The 16,664-nt window shown below is 45.1% G+C and overlaps 1 protein-coding gene across 3 annotated transcripts in view; it reads right to left on the reverse strand.

Annotated features, from left to right (window-relative positions):
* Positions 1-16,664, reverse strand: part of LOC125644931 (leucine-zipper-like transcriptional regulator 1) — a 79,884-nt gene that overhangs the window by 31,877 nt on the left and 31,343 nt on the right. The gene's annotated exons all lie outside the window — the stretch shown is intronic.

The raw sequence follows: 16,664 nt of genomic DNA on the forward strand, positions 1-16,664 counted from the left end.
GTTGCCAGGCATCCAGTTTTTGACCAGAATGTCTAGTCAAAAAGGGACCCTGGAAGTCCGGTTGGTGGCACAGCAGGGCTAAGGCAGGCTTCCTGTGGCTCCTAGAAGCAGCAATATATCCTGTGGCTCCTAGGCACAGGGGCAGCAAGGGGGCTCCGCGTGCTGCCCCCGGCTCTGCAGCTCCCATTGGGTGGGAACTGCAGCCAGTGGGAGCTAAGGGGGCGGCACCTGCAGACGGGGGCAGCGCATACAGCCGTCTGGCCGCACCTCTGCTTAGCTGCCGCCCAGAGGGATATGCCACCACTTCCAGAAGCTGCCTGAGGTAAGCGCCGCCTAGAGACCACACCCCGAACCCCCTTCCGCACCCCAACCCCCTGATCCAGGTCAGAATTCCCTCTTGTACCCAAACTCCCTCCCAGACCCTGCATCCCTCCTCCCCTCCTGCACCCAAACTCCCTCCAGGAGCCTGCACCCCCTCCTGCCCCCAAACTGCCTCCCAGAGCCTGCACCCCCTCCCACACTCTGAACCCCTCGGCCCCACCCCAGTGCCCCCTCCTGCACCCACATCCCTGGCCCCACATCAGAGGCCCCCCCCCGCATCCCAACCCACTGCCTCAGCCCAGAGCCCACTCCCACACTCCAAACCCCTCATTTCTGGCCCCACCCTGGAGCCTGCAGTCCAGAGCCCATACCCGCTTCCACACCCTAACCCCCTGCCTCAGCCTGGAGCCCTCGGCCACAGTCTGCAGCCCCCAGCCTGCACCCCAAACTCTTCATCCCCAGACCCAGCCTGGAGCCCTCACCCTCTTCTGCACCCCAACCTCCTGCCCCAGCCTGGTGAAAATGAGCAAAGGTGAGGGAGAACGAGTGACGGAGGAAGGGGGGATGGAGTGAGCGCAGGTGGGGGGGTGGCTTGGGGCAAGAGTGTTTGGTTTTCTGCGATTAGAAAGTTGGCAACCCTAGTTTTGAAGCTGGCATAGAAGGCTTTATTAAGGGCAGACATTCCTGCATGTATACATATAACTCCCCACCACCTAGTCAGAAGCTGGAAGCTCCTGGGCAATCAGTAGTGAGTTCTGTCAGGGGTACAAAATTGGCAGCCAGGTTGAGCACTGGTCAGATCCAGCCCAGCTTGCATGGAGAAGATAAGCGCTGCCAGGGGTAACCCAGACTGATTTGGGAATTGGATCTCAATACAGTTTCCTGTAATTTTACAAACTAGTTGGACATTATTGGTCTGCAGCAGTTATATGTTAAGGTGTCTGTACCGTCCTTAGTCCCAAGAAGGAAAATAAGTATCTTTTTAAATAGCTGTGGATTATAGTTAAGGGGATATGGAAGTTTGCTACTTGCCTAAAAGGCTGATACCTTATTCTGGTTATTCCAAGAAGTAAGCTTAGAAGCCTACTTAAGTAAGTAGGGCAATTATGTTTGTGTGAATATATATATTGTTAAATGCAAGGTATGGCCCTGTGCCCTGACTAGTAGAACACCAGTCAGATCTAGCCCATTCCTGCAGGGAGAAGATAGAGCTGCCATGGGTAACCCTGACTTATCTGTGGGTTGGATCGCAGCAGCTTCCTGTAATTTTACAGAACTCGGTGGAATTGAGACAGGGAAAACACCATAAAGAAGCAATTACAGTCTGAGGCCAAATGTCTTCAGGAGGTGTACTACATCACTGAACCAGAGACAGTGTGTGAGCCTAACAGCTACAGTCATTGTAAAGGTTTTTTTCTTTCTTCTTTGAAGTTGTATACATCCTTAATTATGTGGCTGCTGAAACAACTGGTTATGCAGAACAGCTAAATGTTTTATTTAATTGTCAATATAATACCCAGTATGAGCCTATGTGAAAGCAGAAGATCTCTGATTGTCAGAAATGCCAATCCCTGTATTGATTTTGTAAGGTATTCTATTAGGGGTTTAGGGCCTGCATTATATTTTTTATTTTAATGGACAAATAAATCTTTAGTTAAATGTTAGTCTAACTAGGGTACATTGTAACTGCTGTGCTGTAACCGTTGATCTTTAGCGTGTTATTCATAAAAGGAATTTGAAATTATTATTTGTGAATGGGTAACTGTCTTTTGGTAAAGACTGGTACTGGATTCCTAGGAAGATAAAGAAAGTGAATCCTATTATAATTTCCACTTCTAGTATTTGGAAAGTTTCCTACAAAAAATCCTTATAATCTCTTGCAAGGATAGAAATTCTTGGTCTGTGCAAATATTTTGTCAGAGAGAAGAACTCTATAGCACAGAATTGGTAAGTAAATTGATTTACCTCCCGTCTAATAGGTTACAGTACTTTTGCTTCATTGTGTGTCTCCCTTGTTGTCACCTCCGCACAAGGCAATTTGGAAAGCATTTTATGATACTGGTCTGACAGATAAGGAAAATGGGGTTTGCAAACCTGCCTGCCTGCTTCAGCTATTTCCTTCCCCATCCCAACAAAGACTATGACTATCTCAGGTGATTTTCAAACTTTTCCATACTGTGACCTTATCTTTAAAAGCTTAGGAAACCCCTTCCTGTTTAGCTATAAAGAAAGGGAGGGTGGTCTCAAAATCCCCTGGTCATGACCCCAGGTTGAGATCTATCCAGTCTTTGCAACTAATTCTGCACCCTCACACCCTCCCTTCTGTTCATTCAGATTATTCAGTAAAACACATATGAGCTAAGCCCAGTTCTGCTGGTCCTCACCTATTTAGATAAACTGGCATGCTCCTTTGTCATGCTCCACACTCTAGACTGGTGGTTCTTGACATGATCTAGTCTACAGCACACCAAAGGGCTGGAAAAATCTTCCTACTCCTCACCATGCACGACAGGAACTGACACATTTGAAAGGGACCGTAGAATATAAGGTTACTTTTTATGGTCATCTTGTGGGTTGCAGATCAAAACATGAACGGTAGCGGGCCAAGAGGGTGTAGCAATATTACTGCTAAACCTACCATCTGTGTGTCTGTCTCTCTTTGTTTCACTCTAGAATGTCGGCCCAGAACCTTCCCTGCCCCTCTGCCTGGCTTCCTGCTATTGGTTCCAAACAACAAACCACTCCTCACACAAAGGGAATTCTGAGGCCATTTGATAAAATGAGGGAGGCCCTCAACTCATCATGCATGGAGGACTCCTGACTCTGGCCAAACGCCCACTGACTTCAGTGGCAGCAGCAGTCACTTAGGCAAGATGCTAAAGCAGAAGCCCCCTCAGAACGTATTAGCAATATGACCATACATGTGAGGGGATGCTACATGGCCCCAGTGGATAGAGGACTGGACTGGACTGAGACTCAAGAGACCTGTCCCACCTCTGCCACTGGCCTGCTGAGTGACCTTCGGTGAGCCATTTTCCCTCGCTCTGTGCCTCAGTTTCCCCATCAGAAAAATGGGGATAATGATACTGATGTCTTTCGTAAGCGCTTTGAGATCTAATGATTAAAATTGCTGTATGAGAACTAGACTTTTCTTGCTATTGATGAATCAGTATTTATTTTTACCATTTCTTAAACACTTTTATTTAAATAAGACTAAATGATAGTTTCAGTCATCTTGGTGGGAAGCTACATTGCCCTGACTAGAACCAGAAGGTGACTGTTAAACTGGTCCAGCTATGTATCACATCACTGTGGGAGCTGAGCACCTCTGCTATTCTGTATGGCCTGATCCAAGTGTCCTGAACTGATGCACTACCGACTGACTGGCCTTTTTGTGGGCTCTGTAAAGATTCTGTCTCTCTTACCCTCAAAGTTGGGCCTCTATGCAGCAAGATTTCATTTTTATTTCTAAACATTAAGCATTAGCTGGGTTTAGAAGATCATAATCATCAAGTAGCATTTCAGGCAGAGCAGCTTGGTTTGCTCTATCACCCATCTCTGCCCCAAAGCTCCTTCTGAAAAAAACATTAACCCTGTCTCTGCTGTTACCCACTGCAGTCTCTCAGCTGCAACAGAATATCTGTATTTCAGAAGAGATATGTCACATGGGGCAGCAGGTTGCCCAAGTACTATTTAAGGGCTTAGTCCAACAAACTCACCTAGACAAGGGATACTCACCTGAGTAAGGATTTGCAGGACTGGGGCTTTCTTAGGCAGATGTAATGCAGTTAGTTACAATTCTTCCAATCAAACATTAAATTGTCTTTGTCTTTAGAATTAGTGTAATAGATTTAACTTTTTTAAGCATGAGACTAAATGTGGTCTTCTGAAGTTCTGAAAATAAAATAATTTGCACTGTAGTTTGCATGAGCATAGTTTGAGCCTGAGCTCCCGATCAGTAATGTCTGCGTTGATTTAAAAAAAGTTTTAATTTTTTTTACTGTAATATGCACGGTCTCAGGAAATGTATAAAGAGCTAACCTATTGATCATACTGTACAGTATATCAAATTGATTATATTATGCTATCTTGCTTGCGTCAGATTGTATTAATTTTAGTCCAGAGAAACTAAACAAATTTTCAATGTTGAAAGTACTTGTTCTTCCGTGGAGAATGTTTGTACTTGTTTTAACCCTTCTTAACATTTTAGAGATGTTTGGATATGAGAATTTGGTTTGGATATAACCCTAGTTAAAATACGATGAAACAATTTTAGTTGGGCATAGTTCGGCATCCTCTAGCACAGAGTAAAATGTGATGCTGAGAAATCTGGGGCCCTTTCACCAACTTTTTCTAGCTACTGAGAGGGCCCACTGCAGAAGCTATTGGTCTCTGGGAGGCAATTCTCTGCCCTACAAGGATTGTCTGCAGCTCTGACCTCAGAACCCCAGGTAATTGAATTTCAGTTCAAACTAAGATGAATGTGGAACACTAACAGGAACACTGCACAAAATGATTTAATCAGTGTGCAATCAGGCCAAACAAATCCATTAATCATTTTAATGCAGCTGTACTGCATGAGATGCCGATAACTACAAAGGGAAGCATTACAGACTGGAGAGAAAAATTAAAGTGGATCATTACCTTCCACATCAAATGAGTGGTTATTACCAGAATTGTTTTGAAGCTGGGCAAACTTACTTTAATGGACCAAATTCACATTGATGGAGAAACTCCATTGACTCAAATGGAGTTCCAACAGGGAGGAATTGGAACCGATGGCCCTCTATTGTACCCTGTGGTGGTACTCAATAGAAGTTTGCAAATCAAGTAGTTGGGCATCTAAATGGGTGCAGAGTGCCATTTTTTGTCACAATTTAGCATTCATGTGCAAGTGCAGAAGAAAAATTTGCACCTGCAGTATTGGAGGCCCTTCATTTTTAAAATGTAGGTCAATGATTTTAACAGGGAAGGATGGGTAGTTAAGAGAAACTTTACCTTTTCTCTTGCCCTCTGAACTGTCAGCTATTTAGAGGGGAATTTGCACTAACTTTTTTTTTTTTTTTTTGAGATTCTCGTATTTTCAGATAGATGTGTCTTCACATTTGATTTCTGGCCAGCACTAGAAGCAGAAAGATTAGGAATCTCATACCCGAGCTTGTTCTTGTGGGACTTCCAGCCCAGTTTTGCAGACCAAATAAATTCAGATTAGTCTCAGAACAGCATTTTATACATCAGGATAACAATTCCACTGAACCCAAACTCTGAGCCTTTTGGTTCATCCATTTCTAATCTTCATAGTTATTTCTAAACAAACAGCAAATTTAAATTTTGTGTCTAAGCCACTTCATTATGGAAAAATGACTAAAAACAGTTACCTGTGCCCAAGATGATCATCTTGACCCAGGCAGTAGATGCCCAGATTAGTTCTGATTGCCAGCTTTAAAGAGTGATCTTTGGCTACTGATAACTTCCCTTGGGACGACTTCTGTAATGCACATTTTGGAATAGCCACTGGATGGCACTGTTGTGCCATAGAGTATACAATTCTATGTGATTTTATTTGCCTGTAAATATAGAGTTCCTTTAAAGACAAATGACCAACTTCATCTTTTGTATGAATCATATATTTGAAGTAACTTAATCGAAGGCAGTAATGTTATTTTAGATTTACACCAGTGTACTAAGAACAGAATTTGAACCAGATGATGGAAAGCAATATTTTGGAATTTTTTTGTCAGTAATGTTTATAGAAACAAAATATGTGCACCTTAAATATATACAGCAGTCATAGAAATAGGTGCAAAAGACAGAGAACATCCAGTCCCAACTCCATCCATGGTGATAAACCCTAATCCTTACATTAAATCGAATAATCCCACCAAGATGGGGCTGGAACTCTCAAACATTTTTTTAGGTGGCCACAATGTTTTATCCTTTAGACCACTGGAGCTATGAAATCAATTACGTACAGCATTCTGTTACCCCAAAAATATCTTTTGTACTGCTGGTTGAAAAGCAAGAACCTATTTTCACAACAACAAAAAATACCCAATTTTTGCAGTTGTTTTTCATGTGAAGTGTTCAAAACAGACTCATCTTTCTTTTTTTAAATCATGATTTGAATTTTTTATGGAAAACATTAATGAAGTTTTAACTTTACCAATGAAATTTTTGATAATGTTTTTGATTAAAGAAATTGAAAAATGGCATGACATTTTTCACCCAAACTGTGTTTTGTTTTTTGTTTTTCACAAAGAGATTTAATTTTCAAATGAGAGGCAAATTTCTGATGAAACTTTTAATTCAAAAATCTTTGACCAGCTTTGATCTCTAGTAGGGTGAAAAACAGAATCATGTCCATAACAATTTATTGTTCATGTGAACCTATTCTGATTAACACACCCTGCATGCGTATTGTATCAGTATGGGATATGGAAGAGTGTGAGAGATGTTCTGTAGTTATATTTGAAGAACAGGGAAGTAACTTTATGTCATGTTGTGATTCTTCTCCTTTTCTTGTGGTGGTGGTGAAGGAATTCCTTTCAATCTTATGAGTGAGCATGGCTGCCCTCCACTCCATTGCTGACCAGTCCATATGACACCCTGAAGATCACGGATGGCTGAATCAGTCCAGGAACTCCTTCACCATACTCACTGAAAAAACCCTGTCTTTTTTCATTTTAGGGCTGTTTCTTTACTTCTGGGTTCCAGCCAGGGCTGGAAGCAGAAGTAGAACAGCCCAAGCACTTTGTGATCTATCTGCCTAACCAACAGCAGAAAGTATGGTATGCTGATCCAAGAATTTGGATTCTATTCCTGGATATCAGTGATTTGCTGCCATTTTTCTGTTCCTCTGCTTATCTATTTGTAGAATGAGTATAGTTTTGATAATAGTTGCAAACCTCGAGTTCTATGGTGCTTGATTATTTAATGTCTGTAAGTGCTGTATGTGTATAGAAGCACAGAACAGAACTCGTAGCCCCTGGGAAAAGTGGGCAAAGGTGGCTTAAAGCCAGCTTCGATGCCCTCCTGCTTCTGGGCTGCTTTGGGGGTCAGAATGGCCCCCTGCATAATTTAGAACATCTCTGGGAGACCTGCCTGATCTGCTTATGAATAGTTCTGCATCTTGGATTTACTTAGAATGGCCTCAGTATTGGAAGCTAGGACCCTGCTCCAAACACTCCCCTTACACTCCTGCAGTCCCACCCCTTACATTGGGGCTTACTGGGTCGGGAGGCTCATAGGGCAATCTGCAGCTGACTTACCCAGTGACTCTGCCAGGGGAGTTCTCCTCTCCTCCAGCTCATCAAGGGGCTCTTACAGCTCTTTACACTGTTTTTCCCACCACCTGAATAACTGGTAGTGAACTTATTTTTATTACTTCTTTACAGTAGCATCTTGGGACCCTGATCTCAGCTAAGGCCCCTTTTTGCTAGGCCCTGTACATACACATAGCCAGAGACATTCACTCCCCGGAAGAGTTTACAAGCTAAATAGATAAGGCAAACAAAGGAGGTATTATTATCCCCATTTTACAGATGACAAACTAAGGGCAAATGAATTACAAGTTAAAGTAGAAGACTTTGAGTCAGGATTCCTGTTGTGTATTCCCAGAACCAGGGCTGAAAGTAAGTTAGAGGACTTACTGGTACGTCAGAGTCCTGAGCAGGGGGCGTGGCCTCAACCGGAAGAGGCACGGCCTTAATTGCCCGGGCCCTTTAAATCTTGATTTAAAGGGCCCGGGGCTCCAGCTGCGGAAGTGGCGGCTGGGAGCCCCAGGCCCTTTAAATCACCCCCGAGCTACCAGCTGCAGAGGCGGCTGGGAGTCCTGGGGCTCGGGGGCAATTTAAAGGGCCCAGGGCTCTAGCTGCTGCTACTGCAGTGGAGCCCCGGGCCCTTTAAATCACTGAGGAGCCCTGGGGACTCCCAGCTGCCACTGCTACCCCGGGGCTCTGGGCTCTGAGCTCTGGCAGAGCTTTAAAGGGCCTGGGGCTCCGCTATGGTAGAGGCTGCCAGAGCCCCGAGCCCTTTAAATCCCCACCTGAGCCCTGCTGCCCGAGCCCTGGGGTAGCGGCAGCTGGGCTCCATCGGGGATTTAAAGAACCCCGGGGCTCTGGTAGCCGCTACCGCCCTTTAAATCCCCGCCAGAGCCCCGCTGCTGCTACCCTAGGGCTTTAAATTGCCACCTGGGAAAGCCGGTCCCGGTATGCCGTGCCGGGGCATACCAGCTTACTTTCACCTCTGCCCAGAACTGACACTTACTCTGTAGCCTTTTCTACTCTAGGCCTTTTTCCACTGCTACAGGTTCCAATTATTGCTATCATCAGTTGAGCTCCAGATGGCAGCGCTTTTTGGGAGCACTAGTGTACACAATGCGCCAGCAACCCCTGGCTCTCCAATCACTGTGTCTTCTAGACCTACTCTGAGCATGGTTAGAAAACACAGTGGTTAATACCCTAGCACCTACCATACACGAGTTCTCCCACCATCCCACCATTTAAGGCCAAATCCAAAACCCACTGAAGCCAATGGGAATTCCCATTGACTTCAGTGGGCTTTGGATCAGATTGTTTATTCCTGATGATGTAAGAGGAAGTACCATTGGGTTCTAAATCTCCCGTCTTCCTGCACTCATCAGTATACTTCCTAGTGCTCAGTAAGCCAGCTCAGATGAGTCTGCAGGCTCTTTGGCCAACAGTTAACTGTTTTGTTTCCCTTGGAAATATGTTTATATTACACAGCAGCTTCACTCCACTTCTTCTTACTATTATTGTTTGCCATCTTTTTCACAGGAAGTTGACAAAGGGAGAGAGCAGAATGACCTATTGAACTGCTTTAACTCTGCACCAGAGCTGGCAGGAAAAAGGCTGTTATAGTTCAGTGTTTTGGGAATGGAAAAACAGATGGTCCTTGGCCACATTTTACAGATGTTATTCCAGTTTGAACTGAAAATTACAAAGTGTGGATCCCAGGAGTTTATACATTTCCAAAGTATTCTAGGAATGGGAAAGTGGAAATTTCTTGCTGTAGTGCTCAAGACTTCAGCAGTGCCACGCATTTCATTCTTTGTTTGTTTCATATGGAGCCTCTACAGCTTTAGCGCACCTGCAACTGATTCATTTGTCCAGTGCAGTTCATACACTAGAGGCACATAAGCTGGTGCCTAGATACTACAGCAAAACGACATTAGATTAAATAGTCATGTGGTTATGGCAGGGGGATGAGGTGGACGAGGCTTTCTTCTGGCAACTAACGGAAGTTACTAGATTGCAGGCCCTGGTTCTCATGGGAGACTTCAATCACCCTGATATCTGCTGGGAGAGCAATACAGCGGTGCACAGACAATCCAGGAAGTTTTTGGAAAGTGTAGGGGACAAGTTCCTGGTGCAAGTGCTGGAGGAACCAACAAGGGGCAGAGCTCTTCTTGACCTGCTGCTCACAAACTGGGAAGAATTAGTAGGGGAAGCAAAAGTGGATGGGAACCTGGGAGGCAGTGATCATGAGATGGTCGAGTTCAGGATCCTGACACAAGGAAGAAAGGAGAGCAGCAGAATACGGACCCTGGACTTCAGAAAAGCAGACTTTGACTCCCTCAGGGAACTGATGGGCAGGATCCCCTGGGAGAATAACATGAGGGGGAAAGGAGGCCAAAAGAGCTGGCTGTATTTTAAAGAATCCTTATTGAGGTTACAGGAACAAACCATCCCGATGTGTCAAAAAAATAGCAAATATGGCAGTTGACCAGCTTGGCTTAACAGTGAAATCCTTGCTGATCTTAAACAAAAAAGAAGCTTACAAGAAGTGGAAGATGGGACAAATAACCAGGGAAGAGTATAAAAATATTGCTTGGGAATGCAGGAGTGAAAATCGGGAAGGCCAAATCAAAACTGGAGTTGCAGCTAGCAAGAGATGTTAAGAGTAACAAGAAGGGTTTCTTCAGGTATGTTAGCAACAAGAAGAAAGCCAAGGAAAGTGTGGGCCCCTTACTGAATGAGGGAGGCAACCTAGTGACAGACTGACAGATCCAGAAGAGTACCCAGAAGTCATCTACTACAGGACAGGCCTAACAAAGAAAATAACAGAACGCCACTAGCCATCACCTTCAGCCCCCAACTAAAATCTCTCCAACGCATCATCAACGTTCTACAACCTATCCTGAAGGACGACCCATCACTCTCACAGATCTTGGGAGACAGACCAGTCCTTGCTTATAGACAGCCCCCCAACCTGAAGCAAATACTCACCAGCAACCACACACCACACAACAAAAACACTAACCCAGGAAGCTATCCTTGCAACAAAGCCCGTTGCCAACTGTGTCCACATATCTATTCAGGGGACACCATCATAGGGCCTAATCACATCAGCCATACTATCAGAGGCTCCAGAGTAACAGCCGTATTAGTCTGTATTCGCAAAAAGAAAAGGAGTACTTGTGGCACCTTAGAGACTAACCAATTTATTTGAGCATAAGCTTTCGTGAGCTACAGCTCACTTCATCGGATGCATACTGTGGAAAGTGTAGAAGATCTTTTTATACACACAAAGCATGAAAAAATACCTCCCCCCACCCCACTCTCCTGCTGGTAATAGCTTATCTAAAGTGATCACTCTCCTTACAATGTGTATGATAATCAAGGTGGGCCATTTCCAGCACAAATCCAGGGTTTAACAAGAACGTCTGAGGAGGGGGGCGGGTAGGAAAAAACAAGGGGAAATAGGTTATCTTGCATAATGAGTTAGCCACTCCCAGTCTCTATTCAAGCCTAAGTTAATTGTATCCAATTTGCAAATGAATTCCAATTCAACAGTTTCTCGCTGGAGTCTGGATTTGAAGTTTTTTTGTTGTAATATCGCAACTTTCATGTCTGTAATCGCGTGACCAGAGAGATTGAAGTGTTCTCCGACTGGTTTATGAATGTTATAATTCTTGACATCTGATTTGTGTCCATTTATTCTTTTACGTAGAGACTGTCCAGTTTGACCAATGTACATGGCAGAGGGGCATTGCTGGCACATGATGGTGCCTGTTGAGGTTACAGGGACAAACCATCCCGATGAGTCGAAAGAATAGTAAATATGGCAGGCGACCAGCTTGGCTTAATGGTGAAATCCTAGCGGATCTTAAACATAAAAAAGAGGCTTACAAGAAGTGGAAGGTTGGACATATGACCAGGGAAGAGTATAAAAATATTGCTCGGGCATGTAGGAATGATATCAGGAGGGCCAAATCGCACCTAGAGCTGCAGCTAGCCAGAGATGTCAAGAGTAACAAGAAGGGTTTCTTCAGGTATGTTGGCAACAAGAAGAAAGCCAAGGAAAGTGTGGGCCCCTTACTGAATGAGGGAGGCAACCTAGTGACAGAGGATGTGGAAAAAGCTAATGTACTCAATGCTTTTTTTGCCTCTGTTTTCACTAACAAGGTCAGCTCCCAGACTGCTGCGCTGGGCATCGCAAAATGGGGAAGAGATGGCCAGCCCTCTGTGGAGATAGAGGTGGTTAGGGACTATTTAGAAAAGCTGGACGTGCACAAGTCCATGGGGCTGGACGAGTTGCATCCGAGAGTGCTGAAGGAATTGGCGGCTGTCCCGGATGACTGGAAAAAGGCTAATGTAGTGCCAATCTTTAAAAAAGGGAAGAAGGAGGATCATGGGAACTACAGGCCAGTCAGCCTCACCTCAGTCCCTGGAAAAATCATGGAGCAGGGCCTCAAAGAATCAATCCTGAAGCACTTGCATGAGAGGAAAGTGATCAGGAACAGTCAGCATGGATTCACCAAGGGAAGGTCATGCCTGACTAATCTAATCGCCTTTTATGATGAGATTACTGGTTCTGTGGATGAAGGGAAAGCAGTGGATGTATTGTTTCTTGACTTTAGCAAAGCTTTTGACACGGTCTCCCACAGTATTCTTGTCAGCAAGTTAAGGAAGTATGGGCTGGAAGAATGCACTATAAGGTGGGTAGAAAGCTGGCTAGATTGTCGGGCTCAACGGGTAGTTATCAATGGCTCCATGTCTAGTTGGCAGCCGGTATCAAGTGGAGCGCCCCAAGGGTCGGTCCTGGGGCCGGTTTTGTTCAATATCTTCATAAATGATCTGGAGGATGGTGTGGATTGCACTCTCAGCAAATTTGCGGATGATACTAAACTGGGAGGAGTGGTAGATACGCTGGAGGGGAGGGATAGGATACAGAAGGACCTAGACAAATTGGAGGATTGGGCCAAAAGAAATCTGATGAGGTTCAATAAGGATAAGTGCAGGGTCCTGCACTTAGGACGGAAGAACCCAATGCACAGCTACAGACTAGGGACCGAATGGCTAGGCAGCAGTTCTGCGGAAAAGGACCTAGGGGTGACAGTGGATGAGAAGCTGGATATGAGTCAGCAGTGTGCCCTTGTTGCCAAGAAGGCCAATGGCATTTTGGGATGTATAAGTAGGGGCATAGCGAGCAGATCGAGGGACGTGATCGTTCCCCTCTATTCGACATTGGTGAGGCCTCATCTGGAGTACTGTGTCCAGTTTTGGGCCCCACACTTCAAGAAGGATGTGGATAAATTGGAGAGAGTCCAGCGAAGGGCAACAAAAATGATTAGGGGTCTGGAACACATGAGTTATGAGGAGAGGCTGAGGGAGCTGGGATTGTTTAGCCTGCAGAAGAGAAGAATGAGGGGGGATTTGATAGCTGCTTTCAACTACCTGAAAGGGGGTTCCAAAGAGGATGGCTCTAGACTGTTCTCAATGGTAGCAGATGACAGAACGAGGAGTAATGGTCTCAAGCTGCAGTGGGGGAGGTTTAGATTGGATATTAGGAAAAACTTTTTCACTAAGAGGGTGGTGAAACACTGGAATGCGTTACCTAGGGAGGTGGTAGAATCTCCTTCCTTAGAGGTTTTTAAGGTCAGGCTTGACAAAGCCCTGGCTGGGATGATTTAACTGGGAATTGGTCCTGCTTCAAGCAGGGGGTTGGACTAGATGACCTTCTGGGGTCCCTTCCAACCCTTATATTCTATGATTCTATGATGGCATATATCACATTGGTGGATGTGCAGGTGAACGAGCCTCTGATAGTGTGACTGATGTTATTAGGCCCTGTGATGGTGTCCCCTGAATAGATATGTGGGCACAGTTGGCAACGGGCTTTGTTGCAAGGATAGGTTCCTGGGTTAGTGGTTCTGTTGTGTGGTATGTGGTTGCTGGTGAGTATTTGCTTCAGGTTGTGGGGCTGTCTGTAGGCAAGGACTGGCCTGTCTCCCAAGATTTGTGAGAGTGTTGGGTCATCCTTCAGGATAGGTTGTAGATCCTTAATAATGCGTTGGAGGGGTTTTAGTTGGGGGCTGAAGGTAACGGCTAGTGGCGTTCTGTTATTTTCTTTGTTAGGCTTGTCCTGTAGTAGGTGACTTCTGGGAACTCTTTGGCTCTATCAATCTGTTTCTTCACTTCTTCAGGTGGATATTGTAGTTGTAAGAATACTTGATAGAGATCTTGTAGGTGTTTGTCTCTGTCTGAGGGGTTGGAGCAAATGCGGTTGTATCTTGATTACCCACCTTGATTATCACTACAAAAGTTTCCCCTCCCCCCATCCCCCCCCTCGCTCTCCTGCTAATAGCTCACCTGTAATAGCTCACCTTTCCTGATCACTCTTGTTACAGTCTGTATGGTAACACCCATTGTTTCATGTTCTCCGTGTATATAAAATCTCCCCACTATATTTTCCACTGTATGCATCCGATGAAGTGAGCTGTAGCTCACGAAAGCTTATGCTCAAACAAATTTGTTAGTCTCTAAGGTGCCACAAGTACTCCTTTTCTTTTAACCTAGTGACAGAGGATGTGGGAAAAGCTAATGTACTCAATGCTTTTTTTGCCTCTGTCTTCACGAACAAGGTCAACTACCAGACTACTACACTGGGCAGCATAGCATGGGGAGGAGGTGACCAGCCCTCTGTGGAGAAAGAAGTGGTTCGGGACTATTTAGAAAAGCTGGACGAGCACAAGTCCATGGGGCCGGATGCACTGCATCCGAGGGTGCTAAAGAAGTTGGTGGATGTGATTGCAGAGCCATTGGCCACTATCTCTGAAAACTCATGGTGATCGGGCAAGGTCCCAGATGACTGGAAAAAGGCTAACGTAGTGCCCATCTTTAAAAAAAGGAAGGAGGAGGATCTGGGGAACTACAGGCCAGTCAGCCTCACCTCAGTCCCTGAAAAAATCATGGAGCAGGTCCTCAAGGAATCAATTCTGAAGCACTTAGAGGAGAGGAAAGTGATCAGGAACAGTCAGCATGGATTCACCAAGGGCAAGTCAAGCCTGACTAATCTAATTGCCTTCTATGATGAAATAACTGGCTCTGTGGATGAGGGGAAAGCAGTGGACGTGTTATTCCTTGACTTTAGCAAAGCTTTTGACATGGTCTCCCACAGTACTTTTGCCAGCAAGTTAAAGAAATATGGGCTGGATGAATGGACTATAAGGTGGACAGAAAGCTGGCTAGATTGTCGGGCTCAACGCGTAGTGATCAATGGCTCCATGACTAGTTGGCAGCCGGTATCAAGTGGAGTGCCCCAAGGGTCAGTCCTCGAGCTGGTTTTGTTCAATATCTTCATTAATGATCTGGAGGATGGCGTGGACTGCACCCTCAGCAAGTTTGCAAATGACACGAAACAGGGAGGAGAGGTAGATACGCTGGAGGGTAGGGATAGGATACAGAGGGCCCTAGACAAATTAGAGGATTGGGCCAAAAGAAATCTGATGAGGTTCAACAAGGACAAGTGCAGAGTCCTGCACTTAGGACGGAAGAATCCCATGCACTGATACAGATTAGGGACCGAATGGCTAGGCAGCAGTTCTGCAGAAAAGGACTTAGGGGTTACAGTGGACGAGAAGCTGGATATGAGTCAACAGTGTGCCCTTGTTGCCAAGAAGGCCAATGGCATTTTGAGCTGTATAAGTAGGGGCATTGCCAGCAGATCGAGGGACTCTTTGTGTGACCTTGTGCAAATCACTTAGTTTTTTTGGTCCTCAGTTCCCAGGTATCTTTGTAGCTCTGGGGGATCAGCAGTGTTGCGGGTGCAGAACCCCTTGTTTGTACTATGAGGTGTGGGGGCAACCCAATCTCCCAGGAACAATCTGGGGAAAATGGGCAAGAGAATGCTTATTGTCTTCTCCTGAGAATTTTGGTCAAAGTAGTAGGCTACTGAGACCCTGATTCTACAACAGGTATCACTCAAGCAGACCCCTGCACCCATGTGGAATCCTATTGATTCCATACAGGCACAGGGATCCCCCTGTACACATGTATTTGCAGGATCAGGTCCTGAGTTTGTACAGTTTGCACTGTTACTGAGAAGCCAATGTGACAGGGAGGGGACACGGCAGCATTTGTCTGTTGTTTTTTGTTGTTTTTTGAAGCAGTGATCTTTTCCTTCCCAATCCATTCATGTCAAAGCAGGGAGGAAGTGGCTCCTAATCTGGCAAAGAATTTCCGAAATGGAAGCAGAGACACAGCATTTTACATAGCAGGGCCCTGGAAAATGCTGATGGGTTTGGCTTTAAATTTCCAAAAGAAGGTCTGGTCTGCATGCCTAGAGGAAGCTTGCTGATGGCAGATAGAGTGCTGGAAGGGAAAAGGGAGTCAGGCTGCTTGTTGGCAGCTGCAAGGAGTTTCCTGACCCAGCTTGTTTACTTGCTGAAGAGTTTGATCCCTTTTGAATGAAATCCCTGTGAAGTCTTTTCCCCAGGGCATGAAGGGGTTGGCTTGATGATTGGTTATTTAATGTCTTTGGGCCAGATTCTCCTCTCAGTAATATCAATCAGTCCATTGACTTCAATCGTGTTGTTCCTGTCCTCCATTAGTGTGAGTGGTCAGAGCCCTTCATTCTTGGCCTGCAAGATGTAACTACTTCCAATTTGTATTGGTATGGCCAATACACTGCCCCATTCAAGATCATGGGCACAATATATGCTTTAATTAAATAAGACCTTCTTTGCCTCTCACAGGGTAGTGTGAGCATTATCTCCTGATTGGTGTCCAGCACTTTAAGCTCCTCTGAAGTCAGATACTTTGTTTTATGTTCTCTGTGTATATAAATCTCCCCACTGTATTTTCCACTGAATGCATCCGATGAATTGAGCTGTAGCTCATGAAAGCTTATGCTCAAATAAATTGGTTAGTCTCTAAGGTGCCACAAGTACTCCTTTTCTTTTTGCGAATACAGACTAACACGGCTTCTACTCTGAAACCTATATACATACAGAGTATTATTATCAATGAGTGGTTTGGAATGGGATAGTTCAGTTACTGAGGGTTTTTTGGTGAATGTTGTCTTCACCTGCGCTAAATTGC

Source organism: Caretta caretta, chromosome 11 (assembly GCF_965140235.1).
Source record: "Caretta caretta isolate rCarCar2 chromosome 11, rCarCar1.hap1, whole genome shotgun sequence".
In the NCBI taxonomy this organism is placed as follows: Eukaryota; Metazoa; Chordata; order Testudines; family Cheloniidae; genus Caretta; species Caretta caretta.